Consider the following 15,174-nt stretch of genomic DNA (forward strand, 5'->3'; position numbering starts at 1 on the left):
TCAGCTTATGGATTATAGTATGGGACAGACTGGGAAGGTGCCAGGACCTATAGTGATGAGCTTCCCAGGAATAGACCAACAAACAGACAGGAGTAGCCCAGACAGACAGACAGAAGGACAGGGAAACAAAGCCAAATGGGTAAGAGGCCTAGGTCCAGCCTCAGCAGCTGTGTCTGGCCTCCAGATCCAGCTCTGCCCTGGGGACCTGGGGGATGAGCACACCTGGCAGGGGCCTCAGTTCTTATAGGGCCCCCTCTCCTCACTCCCTCCTACCCTCACCAGCAGGCTGGGACCTTTGACGGGTGTTGTTTCTGGGGCTAGGGAATGGTTGATCTGGAGTCAGGGGCAGAGGGTCAAGGCTCTTGGAGGCTCCCTGGGGAGGTGGAGGCCTGGGTAGTATGGGGATAGCAGCAGCACTGGGGGGAATCTGATCAGGCAACAGGTGCCTGGGGTGGGGCACTGCTCAGCAGGGCCCCTATATCTAGGGCAGGCCCCCCACCCTGCCCACCACACCAACATGGTACAATAAATAGAGTTTCAAGTAGTAAGTCAGTGTCAGGTAGGAGATCTGAGGGCTGGCAGACAGGCAGGGGCTTGAGAGAGGCCCCAGTCGGCCCACCAAGTGTTCTCAGTGGGCTCCAGCTATATCAAGTCTGTCTGTGTGCACTGGAGTAGGGACCTGGCCCCTGTGTCCACATAGGGGCTCAGCCCTTCAGACCAGTGCCAAAGCCTGCTCAGTGGGGCAGAAGCAGGGCAGCATGGTGCCTACAGCATCCACGATGGCTGCCAGGTGCTCGTCCTGTGCCTGTGACCCACAGAGCTGCCTGAAGTCTGCCAGGCGCAGCAAGTACTCAAGGCTGTGGCCAGAGAAGCCTCGGCAGGCCAGGATCTGCGTAGCGATGGCCTCCTCAGGCGCAGGGCCCAGGTAACCAGGGTTCTGTGGGGTGGCCACGTAGGCCAGTGCCTTGAGTGGTTGGTCAGGGGCATCTTGAGGGCAGAAGGTGACCTCCTTGGTATCATAGCTACCAAGCACTGCCTTCCACACGTTCAGGTACTTCAGGGCCTCATTGACCTGTTCACCTTGCACCTGGTACGCCACACCCCAAGTGCAGCCCTCATGATCTTCAGGGAGGGTCACCACACGACCAGGCATCTTGTCGCTGCCCCGATGGAAGGTGTCTCCCTGTCAGAGGCGGCCGCTGTAGCGGTGCACGAAGCCCACACGGCTGTTGCTGTAGGCGAAGTCAGGCCTCCACACCAGGGAGCCGTACCCAGAAATCCACAGCGCTTGGGGGCCACCGTCGTCCTGGGGGTGGGGTGTTCTGGGCTGCCAGCTCCTGCTTCATGGTGCCGGCCACAGGACGGGCCCGGGCCGCCTCCAGGGCTGGTCTCTGGTGCGGGCATGGCAGGACCGACAGACGTACCCACCTGGCCTGGCACTGCTTGGCCGCTCCTGTTTGTTTAATTTTTTGTGTTAACTGTAATTCATTCCCAAATTGCAGTGAGATCAGACCCTTCAAGATAGTCTTAATCGGTTTCAGTTTCTTATAGTCTCCTTTTGGAGTCTTTTGACTGTGTCAGTCTGAACTGACTTCCTTCAACACCTGGAACTGCCATCCTGGGATCTCCCTTCATAATAGCCCTGGGGATTCATTCCCTTTGCCTGTCTGGTATGTTGGGTCTCCTATTGTATTTTTCTTTCCTTGGTTTCATTTTGATGAAATACATCGTCTAGTAGCTTCCTAAGAATAAGTGTGTAGAGAATAAAGTTTTTGAGACTTCACATGTTTTAAAATGTCTTTTTTATCTTCACACTTGTCTGATGGTTTCTGTATATCATTCTAGGTTAGGAAAATAATTTGCTTCCTAGTCTGAAGCCATTCTGATTGTTGATCCTTTTCTGTGCCATGTTCTTTCTCAGTGAAAGCTTGTACGATCCTTTCTTTATCCTCCATGTTCTGAAGTTTCACAGTGATGTGCCTTGGTGTGTGTGTCTCTTTCACCCATTTTACTAGGTACTTTTTGGGCTCTTTCAATGTAGAAACTTGTATCCTTCAGTTCTGGGAGTTTTTCTTTTATACATCTCCCTCCATTTTCTCTGTCTCTCTTATTGGAAGTCTTGCTATTTGAATGTTGACCCTCCTGTACTGATCTCCCTTTTTTTTTGTCCTATTTTCCATCTCTTTCTCCTTTTGCTCTACTTTCTAAAAACATTTTATGAAAAATTTTTAACTCTACAAAAGTAAACAAAGTAGTGTAATGAGTCCCTGTGTGCCCATCATTTGGCTTCAATAATTATCAACCCATAGTTAATATTGTTTCATCTATACCCCTGTCCACAGCATATTGTTTTGACCTGAATCTTAGACATTTATTTCATCTGTAAATATTTCAATATATATGTTTAAAACAGATGGTGTCTTATTAAAAACATAACCACAATAAGTATGTGCACATTAAAAAATTAACAAGAATTCGTTAACATCAAATATCCAGTCAGTTCTCAAGTTTTCAATTATCTCCGTATCTTAAACTTTGTTTGTTTTTATTATTACTGTTTGTTTGAATCAGTAAAGTGCACATATTATGATGGGTTGATATCTCGTAAGGCTTCTTAGCTACACTGTTCAGTATGATAGCCACTAGCCACTTATGGCTATATAAATTGAAATTAATTAAAATAAAATAAAAAATTCATTTCCTCAGTTGCATCAGCCACATTTCAAATGTTCACATGGCTGGTGGTTACTAGATTGGGCAGTGCAGAAGTAGAACATTTCCATCATTACAGAAAGTTCTGTTGGACAGTGCTGATCTATGGGCACCCTCTCTTTTTCTTTTATGTTTGGTTTTCAGCAGCTTGACTGTTATGTACCTAGGTGTTTTCATTGTATTTATCTGGCTTTCAGCAGCTTGACTGTTATGTACCTAGGTGTTTTCATTGTATTTATCTGGCTTTGGGTTCACTGAGCTTGGATCTGTAAATTGATAGTTTCTGCCAAATTTGGGAAATCTTTTTTTCCATTATTTCTTTAAATTTTTTTCTGCCTCAGCATCTCTATTCCCTCCTTTCAGACCTCCACTTACACATATGTGTAAGCACTCGATATTGTCCCTCAGATCACTAAGGGTGGTTTTTAGTTGTTATTGTTTTCTTCCTTTCTGTTCTTCAGATGGGGTGATTCCTGTTGATCTGTCTTCAAGTATACAGACTCTCCTTTTATAGGCTACAGTGTTCTGTTACATCCATTCAGTATAACTTTTGTTTCAGATATTGTACTTTTTGGGACTTCCCTGGCAGTCCAGTGGTTAAGACTCTGCACTTCCACTGCAGGGGGCACAGGTTCAGGCCCTGGTCTGGGAACTAAGATCCCACAGGCCGCATGGCACGGCCAAAAAAAAAAAAAAAAAATTACAAACAGCAACAGATACTGTACTTTTCAGTTCTAGGACTTCCATTTGGTTCTTTGCCAAAATTCCCCATCTGTTCACTCAGGAGTGCAACTGAAGAACCCTGTTTCACAGCCTACTCTTCCTTTATTCAACTTCCACCCTTTGGCCATCCCTTGGGCCTAAGGATATGCTTACTGACCCTCAGGAAAAGTGACCAGTAGAAGTATTTCAAGAAGGCCCTGGAAACAGTGTTAGGGCTTTTTAGCTGGGAAATTCTATGTGTTCTACCTGGGCATGTCTCTTTGGCCGTGTGGATTCTTCTATACAGGGGTTCCGAGGAGGCCAGAGGAAGATCAGAGTATGGTCCTCTAAACCATGAGGGCCAGGTTAGGAGCTCCAGTTACCCATCACCGAGGGTAGCTGGAATCCTCTATGTCAGTACTTGGCATGTCTTTCTTTAGGGGCTGGCTTAATTTTTCAAAAAATTATCCTTGCCTCTCCTGTTTAGAATATAAAGAGTTTCTACCAGCCTCCTGGGAGCTAAATTGGGAAAGAGGGCTGGAGAGTCTCAGCATTCAGTATATGCATAAATTCACTTCCTTTACCACCCCTCAGCCATGCCTGGCATCCCCTTCAAAGTGCCATCTATCTTACTATTTTATTTTTTATATATTTATTTATTTTTGGCTGCATTGGGTCTTCGTTGCTGCACACAGGCTTTCTCTAGTTGTGGCGAGCGGGGGCTACTCTTTGTTGGGGTGCACTGGCTTCTCATTGCGGTGGCTTCTCTTGTGGAGCACAGGCTCTAGGCGCACAGGCTTCAGTAGTTGTGGCACGTGGGCTCAGTAGTTGTGGCGCACGGGCTTAGTTGCTCCGTGGCATGTGGGATCTTCCCAGACCAGGGCTCAAACCTGTGTCCCCTGCGTTGGCAGGCGGATTCTTAACCACTGCGCCACCAGGGAAGTCCCAAAGTGCCATCTATCTTATTTTCTCTGAAAGAATCAATCTTTCAGTTTTATTGAGGGGCTGAGGTAGCTTAGAATGGTGGGGGGATCTAGGGCTGTAACAGTTTCTTGATCCTCTTTCTTTTAACATCCCCTCCCCCCATTTCCCCTCCATACAGTTCCAGAGGCGCTACCAGTCCTAAGCCTTTGAGAATTCTGTGGTATTTTTGCTAACACCATTTGTTTCACAGTTACTGAGATTTTGTTGCAGTTGTATTTTCTCTTCCCCATCTTTATGAATTTATACCTTTAAATTTTTTCCCTTTAATTATGGCAGAATTTCTTCCAAGAGAAAGAAAATTTAAATGCGATTTTCAGTCTACTATCTTTACCTGAAAGCCTGATGGCCCCTTCATAAAAATTCTTCTTTCCTTCTATACTACTTTATGGTTAGTGGTTAACCTATGGATAAAGAATTGGTCCTTTAGTGTATATGGTTTTTATTATCTACCTTTGTATCCCCTTTATACCCCACATAAGTGTAGTTTAATAAGAGGATGGATATTAATTCGGGAAAAGCCATAATGTCTTGGTTTTTTCTTTAAATGTCTCTTCTAAAACAAGGCAGTATTCATCAACTGTGTTCATTTAACCTTTGAATGATTAGGGCAGGAAGTGCTGAGGATGCTAGCTGCAAAGGACACAGTCTTACAATCCCATTTATTCATATCTTTAAGATCTTTGTCAGCCAAAAGGGTTTTTTTGTTTGTTTTCTTTGGCTGCATCGGGTCTTAGTTGCGGCACCCAGGCGCTAGAGTGCGGGCTTAGTTGCCCCACAGCATGTGGGATCTTAGTTCCCTGACCACGGATCAAACCCGCATCCCCTGCATTGGAAGGCAGAATCTTAACCACTGGACCATCAGGGAAGTCCCCAAAAGTTTTTTGTTTTTTGGTTTTTGGGGTTTTTTGCCAGTGTATGGCCCTGAGAAAAGTGTGTCCGTTGCTACTCCTATATTGCAGTCCCAGCTTGTGAGACAATCAGTTGCAGATGGTGCCTGTCCCTAATATTTCATGTCTTCCATATGTCTGTTCACACTCAGAAAGCCCACAGCTGTAGCTGTTGTACCAGAAAAACTGGTAAATGCTTCCAAACAGAAGACCTTTTCAGCAGCTTCCATCAAAGGAAGCAAACCAGCTTGGCATTTACTGACTTTTCTTGACTGTTGTGCAAGCCAAACAACCTCAGTATTAAAGCCTCCTTTGGTCTTCCGGGATCCACAGTTGAGGACAGTGCACTCTGATTGCTTTTATGGAACCACATGCTGCTTGAATAGACGCTGAGTCCTTGAGGTGGTGGATCTTAGGAGAACTATAAGAGATTCCCAGGTCCCAGGTAGATCCAATGCTGAAAATAACCCCTGTAGACAGGACAGAATCTGAAATATTCCATTAGCAGTATGTAGGTAATGGTTATGAAAGATGAAAATATTTTACCACCAAAGAAAAAATTGTTTTTTCTGATTGCTGCTTCAAATCTGATATATTTTTCATGTCACATCAGGACTATAAATGTTTCTTTTAATCTCATCTGAGAAATAGGGTATCTTATATACTAGATGTTCCTTTTTCACTACGTTGGCCTTAGTAAGAACCCTCTTTATCCTTTTTGTCTGGATAATCAAGATTCTGCTAGACAGTATCTTTTGTCTTTCTATAACCAGAACTCAACTACTGGCTTCTGGGACTCTCTTTTAGGATATGTTTGTTTTTTAATTTTTATTTATTTATTTATTTTGGCTGCGTTGGGTCTTCATTGCTGCGCGTGGGCTTTCTCTAGTTGTGGTGAGCGGGGGCTACTCTTTGTTGTAATGCACAGGTTTCTCCTTGCGGTGGCTTCTCTTTGTTGTGGAGCATGGGCTCTAGACGCACGGGCTTCAGTAGTTGCGGCATGCAGACTCAGTAGTTGTGGCTTGCAGGCTCTAGAGCACAGGCTCAGTAGTTGCTCCTCAGCATGTGGGATCTTCCTGGACCAGGGATTGAACCTGTGGCAGGCGGATTGTTTTTCACTGCGCCAGCAGGGAAGTCCCAGGAATATGTTTATTGGCGACGGCCCTGCTTGAATAACCACACATAAGCAGTAGATAAGAATTCTGTATTCTGAGGGACTTCCCTGGTAGTCCAGTGGTTAAGACTCTGTGCTTTCACTGCAGGGGCTGTGGGTTCGAAGCCTGGTCGGGGAACTAAGGTTCCACATGCTGTGTCGCTCTGTCTCAGCAGAGGGCCACGCTGCTCCGCCTTCCCCGGGGGAATCTGCACAAACCTTGAACTTTTCCGGGGTTCAGAGTCTCCGATGTCTCCTCCTCCCCGCCGCCCCCGCCCTGCCCCCGGATGCCCTATGTCTCGGTGCAGCCGGGCATCTTCTCTCTCTCTCGCTCGCTCGCTCGCGGAAGCTGGTGCCTACGGGGCCGAGTGGAGAGGAGGTGCCAGCAGTACGGCCGGCTCCCCATGGACGAGTGTGATGGGAGAAGAAGAATCAAGGAGCAAAAAGGAAGAGGAGGTGTGGGGAGCCACAGTTGCACGAAGCCGCCACCGCCGCTGCCTCCTCGGCTATCACGCCGGCTGCTCATGACTCGAGAGAAACACACACACTCGCGCTCGCCCGCCCTCCTTCCTCGTTCGGGATTCAGCGCCCACCCCGGCAGTAGCGAGCGTGGAGCCTGGCGCGCTCGCTCCCTTCCCCTCCCCTCCCCGATTCCCCGTGGTCACGTGGCCACGGAGCGCGCGGCCCACGATTCGCGCGCCACGGAGACGCCCCCCAACTCCTGCCTCGCGCCCCAGCTTCCCCTCCCCTGTCCACGTGTCCATTCCGCATCCCCAGCCTGGGAGCGTGCGCGTCTCCTTAATGAGACTTGGGCAAGGGCCGACCTCACGATTCCGCTAACCCCTGTTTCATGTTTTATTTTTCCTCCCCAGAGCAGGCTAGCGCTGGGGCCCCAGTGGGGCCGGCCGGCTGCGGCGGCCACATTCCCCCCCAACCCCGGAAGACGCCACCGCAGCCACTGTTGTCCCTTTTCAGAGGATGCTCTCTCCTCGCCGGGCGCCAGAGGTGTTTTACAGCCTCTCGGACAGAAGCGCGCATAGAGGGTACCCTATCCCCACCCCCAGAGTCTGCGTGGGGCTCTTCGGAGCCCTGGGTGGGAATCAGCTGCGCTGTCGCGCCCAGGCCCTCTCGGGCCGCGCCGGAGCTCGCCGGCTCAGCTCCGTTTGGGGATGGGTCCGGGACGCACGCAGCTCCTGCAAAACCTGTCCGCTGCTGGGGGTGGAGGGACACGAAGAGGAGGGGACATGCCTTCCTACAAGTTGTTTTGCCAGCCTTTAAAGGGACATGGGGATGGGGGTGGGGAACCGTCCTCTTGCACACTCACCCAGGCACCTGCCGAGGGGGAGGGGTTGGGGGGTGGCGTTCTTTCCCACCGTCAGGCCCGTTCCATTCGAGCGCAACCCAGATCAGACCAGACGAGTCAACCGTCAACTGTCAGCCAGGCATTGGATCAATAGAAATGATTTTATAGCATCGTTGGGTATCACGCCCCAACCCCCAAGGACTGGCTCTCAATCCCACTCTACTCTGGAGGAAGAGGGTCTTCAATCCTATGGACATAGCTCGTATGCCGGGGGGGGTGTGTATCTTCAGGGTCACCCCCCCCGCCCCCCATATCTCTTCACTCAACCAGACAGAGTGTGGGAAGAGGTAGGTCAGAGCAAGGCCAGCTGGGGCGCTTCGTCTCTGTCCCTCACCTGCCTGTCTCAGTCCTAGAACTCTCGACACTGTTCGTTTCCTTTTCATCTAGAAAAGTGACAGTTTCTTTTTGGAAAATGGGCTTGGAGCCTTCCCGGAAGCCTCCCTCCTCCCCGGTTGCTGGCTGTTGCCGCCTCAGCTTGGCACGGGGGCCTGCGGAGAGCGGCTCTCGCCCCTCCCCATAGCCCACGTCTGTCTGGAGCTCGGAGGTGCAGTGTGGGGAGGGCTGGCCGGGCTGTTGGCGGCCCTGGGGATGGAAGGTGCTGGAGTCAAGGAAGATGATTCTCATCTGATGGCAATTAGCGTCACCCAAGGGCTTATTCACCATCCCACTGAGAGGCGAGCCAGCCTCTGTGTGGGAGAAAGGGGGAAAGAAACCACCTCCTGAGGCTTGCCTGGGGTGGGGGTGGGGGTCCAGGAAGAGGAGGACGAAAGCAGGGAGGTCTCCTACCTCTGCCCATCTCCCCACAAGGAAGGGGCACGGGGCTTGTAAAGAGTAAGTCCAGAGGACAGACACAAGTTTGCTTTTCTGAGCTGAGGACCCACTGCTCCGGTGATGTGGGTCAGCGATTTCAGTCCACTCTCCCAGCTTCCTCTGGAGACTGGGCACAGTGTTCCGGTTCTTCTCTCTAGCCCTGCCCCTGTAACGCAGAGCCCTTAGATAATAGGAATCCAATCTCCCTCTGCCCACTCAGTTTCCCCTCCTCCCTCCCTTTCACAATATGGTGAATATTTCTGATACCACAGCCACTGCTCACAACGGTGAGCAAGACCGACGTAGCCTGTCCTCGTGGAACTTCCATTCTAGAGGGGAAGACAGACACTAAGCTTGTCATTGATTACAAGCTGTGATGAGTTTGTGGCATAAAAATGCATGCATGTTTGCTCATCTTATGGAGAAGACTGAGACCCAGAGTAGGAAGGGTTGGGGGTGGGGGCAGCCTGCTATCATTAGGGAATATGTAATTTCAGCCTCAGATTCTTCCGGTACCTTCTATGTGGACCCACCTTCATGGACCCTAGAACAACCCCAGCCTTCTGCCAGGCAGCCGGGCAGAAGTTGGGCCCTGTTCCCTGCATGGATGCCCATCGGGGACCCACACAAAAACTGCCTGACCTGCCACGACGGTGGACCTGGTGACATCTGCCCCTGTTTTTCAGGATCCCTGCCCACAGAAGAAGATAGGACAGGTCAATGTGGGCCTTCACTAAGGGGAGCTCACTGTTTGTGGGGGGCGGGTGCACAGTCGCACCTTGGACAGCAGGATGAGGAGCTGCTTCTGGCAAAGGGACTTGGTGCCGCGGGGACACACGCGCCGCTGCGCCGACATGGGCCGGCTGTCCCCGGGCTCGTGGACCTCCCGCTTCTGCCGGATCAGGCTGCTGGCCAGTGCCGCCATGGCGCCCCGGGAGGAGACACCCCAAAACCAGCAGGCTCCCGGAGCGCGCTGGGCCCCCCCGGAGAAGCCCACTAGCTCACCAGGACATGCTGTTGACTCTCTGGTCCGACTCGCCGCCTCACCCACCGGACCTGAGGATAAGCCCTAGACGACCCCCACCCCAGGCACCAGCTCCCACCCTTGGGCCTCGTGCTAGCTTCGCCAGACCCAGCAGCCTATGTACCTCTCAGTTGACCGGACCCTCGACCTTTGCCCCCCACAGAAAACTCCCCCTTCTCTGATCTCCAGTGTCCCTGTCCCCCACTAACACTATCCCAAAGCCAAGACCCTCAAATTTTCCAGGATGTGGTTCCAATATCCCCAGGCACCTTTCCACCCTATTTCCGGGCCCTGCACTCCTGCCAAAGCCACTCTTGTAATTTTAAGGGTGTGGGTCCTTAGCTTTGGGGATATTAGCTCACCCCACCCCTGCTGCGGTGCTGCCAGTGTGTAGGAAGAACCCAACCTTGGTGTCTTTTCCTTTGCCACTCTCTAAGTGAAGAATCCCCCACTGTTTTTCACTGAAATCGCAAAACAATGTATGCCTTGGAATATCCAGACTGTCGCCAATCAGCAAGAAGAGGTTCCCAGACCCTGTCTCTGGACGATACCGCTTTTTACCAAGTCACCCCCATTTCTAGTGGCACAGCATTCCGGCTGCTGAGCCCCTTTCCTCACCTTGTTACCATCCACTCCTTTTGAAGTCACCTCCAAATCCGCCCTTCCTAGTGGTTACACCAGGTGGTTGTCTGGAGGGCCTTGTGTCACCTCGGAATAAGGAGCATAGGTTTTTGGCTCTTTCGTTTTTTTCTGGCAGCCCCTAATTTCCTCGGGGACAGCTGGTGGTGTTTAGATCCCACGCCCTCCAATCCAACCAGACCCCGAGAGAGGAGTGCACCCACGTTGTCACGGGTACCCAAATGTGAACAGACCTGCTATAAGAGCGCATCAGAGCTTTCTGCGACAGGGCATCCTTGTCCTCCCCGGGACTGCCTATAGCGCCCCCCCTTCCTTCCCCGACGCCCCTCAACCTGTCCTGTCTTGTCGATCCGGGGACGGCTGGCGCTGGCACCGGTTCCAGGATCCTCCCTCCCTGTACCCCGCAAGCGGAGCTTCCACCCCACGCCCGGCTAGGTGTCCCGGACCCCAGGAAGGAGTAGGGTGTCTCCGCAGAGCGCCCTGGTCTGGCGAGTTGAGCGCTGGGCCTGGCGGCTGGACCAAACGGAGTGGCGGAAGCGGCGGCAGCGGTAGCGGCTGTGGGAAGCTGAGGCGGCGGCGGCGACAGCAGCTCACCCTCCTCTGAGAGCCGGTCCGGGGGTGGGGCAGGGGGCGGAGACGCCGGCAAAGAGCAAGAGGTAAAGCTAGGCGGGCGGAACCCCGGGTTCCAGCCGTTTATTATGAGTTATCCATTTTATACATATTAGTGTATATATGTCAATCCCAATCTCCCAATTCATCACACCACCCCCCCCCCCCGCCGCTTTCACCCTTGGTGTCCATACGTTTGTTCTCTACATCTGTGTCTCAATTTCTGCCCTACAAACCTGTCCATCTGTACCATTTTTCTAGGCTCCACAAAATATATCTTGAATATACGATATTTGTTTTTCTCTTTCTGACATACTTCACTCTGTATGACAGTCTCTAGATTCATCCACGTCTCTACAAATGACCCAATTTCGTTCCTTTTTATGGCTGAGTAATATTCCATTGAATATATGTACCACAACTTCTTTATCCATTCATCTGTCGATGGGCATTTAGGTTGCTTCCATGACCCGGCCATTGTAAATAGTGGTGCAATGAACATCGGGTGCATGTGTCTTTTTGAATTATGGTGTTCTCTGGCTATATGCCCAGTAGTAGGATTGCTGGGTCATATGGCAATTCTATGTTTAGTCTTTTAAGGAACCTACATACTGTTCTCCATAGTGGCTGTATCAATTTACATTCCCACCAACAGTGCCGGAGGGTTCCCTCTTCTCCACATCGTCTCCAGCATTTGTTGTTTGTAGATTTTCTGATGATGCCCATTCTAACTGGTATGTCGTGATACCACATTGTTTTGATTTGCATTTCTCTAATAATTAGTGATGTTGAGCAGCTTTTCATGTGCTTCTTGGCCATCTGTACGTCTTCTTTGGAGAAATGTCTAGTTAGGTCTTCTGCCCATTTTTGGATTGGGTTGTTTGCTTTTTTAATATCGAGCTGCATGAGCTGTTTATATATTTTGGAGATTAATCCTTTGTCCGTTAATTCATTTGCAAATATTTTTTCCCATTCTGAGGGTTGTCTTTTCGTCTTGTTTGTAGTTTCCTTTGCTTTGCAAAAGCTTTTAAGTTTCATTAGGTCCCATTTGTTTATTTTTGTTTTTATTTCCATTTCTCTAGGAAGTGGATAAAAAAGATCTTGCTGTGATTTATGTCAGAGTGTTCTTCCTATGTTTTCCTCTAAGAGCTTTATAGTGTCCGGTCTTACATTTAGGTCTTGAATCCATTTTGAGTTATTTTTGTGTATGGTGTTAGGGAGTGTTCTAATTTCATTCTTTTACATATAGCTGTCCAGTTTGCCCAGCACCACCTATTGAAGAGACTGTCTTTTCTCCATTGTATATCCTTGCCTCCTTTGTCATAGATTAGTTGACCATAGGTGTGTGGGTTTATCTCTGGGCTTTCTATCCTGTTCCATTGATCTACATTTCTGTTTTTGTGCCAATACCATACTGTCTTCATTAGTGTAGCTTTGTAGTGTAGTCTGAAGTCAGGGACCCTGATTCCTCCAGCTCAGTTTTTTTTCCCTCAAGACTGCTTTGGCTATTCGGGGTCTATTGTGTCTCCATACAAATTTTAAGACTTTTTGTTCTAGTTCTGTAAAAAATGCCATTGGTAATGTGATAGGGATTGCATTGAATCTGTAGATTGCTTTGTGTAGTATAGTCATTGTCACAATATTGATTCTTCCAATCCAAGAACATGGTATATCACTCCATCTGTTGGTATTTTCTTTAATTTCTTTCATCAGTGTCTTATAGTTTTCTGCATACAGGTCTTTTGTCTCCCTAGGTAGGTTTATTCCTAGGTATTTTATTCTTTTTGTTGCAATGGTAAATGGAAGTGTTTCCTTAATTTCTCTTTCAGATTATTCTTCATTAGTGTATAAGAATGCAAGAGATTTCTGTGCATTAATTTTGTATCCTGCAACTTTACCAAATTCATTGATTAGCTCTAGTAGTTTTCTGGTGGCATCTTTAGGATTCTCTATGTATAGTATCATGTCATCTGCAAAGAGTGACAGTTTTACTTCTTCTTTTCCAATTTGTATTCCTTTTATTATTTTTTCTTCTCTTGTTGCCATGGCAGGACTTCCAAAACTATGTTGAATATAGTGGTGACAGTGGACATCCTTGTCTTGTTCCTGATCTTAGAAGAAATGCTTTCAGTTTTTCAACATTGAGAATGATGTTTGCTGGGGGTTTGTCATATATGACCTTTATTATGTTGAGGTAGGTTCCCTCTATGTCCACTTTCTGGAGAGGTTTTATCGTAAATGGGTGTTGAATTTTGTCAAAAGCTTTTTCTGCATCTATTGAGATGATCATATGGTTTTTATTCTTCAATTTGTTAATATGGTGTATCACATTGATTGATTTGCATATATTGAAAAATGCTTGCATCCCTGGGATAAATCCCACTTGATCATGGTGTATGATCCTTTAAATGTGTTGTTGGATTCTGTTTGCTAGTAGTTTGTTGAGGATTTTTGCATCTATATTCATCAGTGATATTGGTTTGTAATTTTCTTTTTATGTAGTATCTTTGTCTGGTTTTAGTATCAGGGTGATGGTGGCCTCACAGAATGAGTTTGGGAGTGTTCCTTCCTCTGCAATATTTTGGAAAAGTTTGAGACGGATGGGTGTTAGCTCTTCTCTAACTGTTTGATAGAATTCACCTGTGAAGCCATCTGGTCCTGGACTTTTGTTTGTTGGAAGATTTTTAATCATAGTTGCAATTTCAGTGCTTGTGATTGGTCTGTTCATATTTTCTATTTCTTCCTGGTTCAGTCTTGGAAGGTTATACCGTTCTAAGAATTTGTCCATTTCTTCCAGGTTGTACATTTTATAGGCATAGAGTTGCTTGTAGTAGTCTCTTAGGATGCTTTGTATTTCTGTGGTGTCTGTTGTAACTTCTCCTTTTTCATTTCTAATTTTCTTGATTTGAGTTTTCTCCCTCTTTTTCTTGATGAGTCTGGCTAACGGTTTATCAATTTCGTTTATCTTCTCAAAGAACCAGCTTTTAGTTTTATTGATCTTTGCTATTGTTTTGTTTCTATTTCATTTACTTGTGCTCTGATCTTTATGTTTTCTTTCCTTCTACTAACTTTGTGTTTTGTTTATTCTTCTTTCTATAGTTCTTTTAGGTGTAAGGTTAGATTGCTATTTGAGATTTTTCTTCTCTCTTGAGGTAGTCTTGTATTGCTGTAAACTTCCCTCTTAGAACTGCTTTTGCTGCATCCCGTAGGTTTTGGATCATCGTGCTTTCATTGTCATTTGTCTCTAGGTATCACAAAGGGAGTGATCATATATCTGCTGTTGGGTGGAAGTTTGTAGGTCTAGAAGCAGCTGTGCTGCCACTACCTGAAAGGATGACATATACACACTATTATATATAAAATAGATAACTAATAAGAACCTACCTTATAGCACAGGGAACTCTTCTGAATACTCTGTAATGACCTATATGGGAAAAGAGTCTAAAAATGAGTGTATATATGTATATGTATAACTGATTCACTTTACTGTACAGCAGAAACTAAGACAACTTTGTAAATCAACTATCCTCCAATAAAAATTTTAAAAAAGGGTGAGGCTGGTACAGCCTACTTGGCATCGTAAGAACAGAAAGTCTTACAACACTGGGGGTCTTGAGTCTAACAAGGACTTTCTGTGGAGAGATGATTTAGCCCAAAGAAACCTCAGAGTTCCTTCTGGAAGGAGCCAGAAAAACAAGTACCCAGACACCCCTCATTCTCACTCTGTCTCTGGCCTGCCAAGTCCTACCAGGAGCCAGGGGCATGGACGGCCTGGGAGGGACCTCCAAGGGACACAGGAGGGGAGGGGACCTGAGGGGAGTCCTGCACACCAACTTTATGTGTGAGGTGAGGAACCTGATGGGGGGGGATATTCGAGTCAGTTGTCCATGTTCACTAACCAGTGAGCTTTGGAGCTGCGGTTAGAACCCAGGCACTTGAATTCCAGAACTTTATTTGCTGTTATATCTTTGTTTTGTTTTGTTTTTGCAGTATGCGGACCTCTCAGTGTTGTGGCCTCTCCCTTTGCGGAGCACAGGCTTCGGATGCGCAGCCTCAGCGGCCATGGCTCACGGGCCCAGCTGCTCCGCGGCATGTGGGATCTTCCCGGACCGGGGCACGAACCTGTGTCCCCTGCATCGGCAGGCGGACTCTCAACCACTGCGACATCAGGGAAACCCATTTGCTGTTACATCTTATGAGCCATAATATGTGTGTCCTCTTGGCCAACCATGATCACACAGAGAGGGCGACTGCGAGGGGGCTAGCCCCCTGAGGCAGATGGATCGATGCT

General features: G+C 48.1%; 1 pseudogene; it reads right to left on the reverse strand.

The window, feature by feature from the left end:
• Positions 1-712: 712 nt before the first annotated feature.
• On the reverse strand, positions 713-7,828 carry LOC136138862 (glutathione-specific gamma-glutamylcyclotransferase 1-like; annotated as a pseudogene).
• Between the last annotated feature and the right edge of the window lie 7,346 nt (positions 7,829-15,174).

Source organism: Phocoena phocoena, chromosome 19 (genome assembly GCF_963924675.1).
Source record: "Phocoena phocoena chromosome 19, mPhoPho1.1, whole genome shotgun sequence".
In the NCBI taxonomy this organism is placed as follows: domain Eukaryota; kingdom Metazoa; phylum Chordata; class Mammalia; order Artiodactyla; family Phocoenidae; genus Phocoena; species Phocoena phocoena.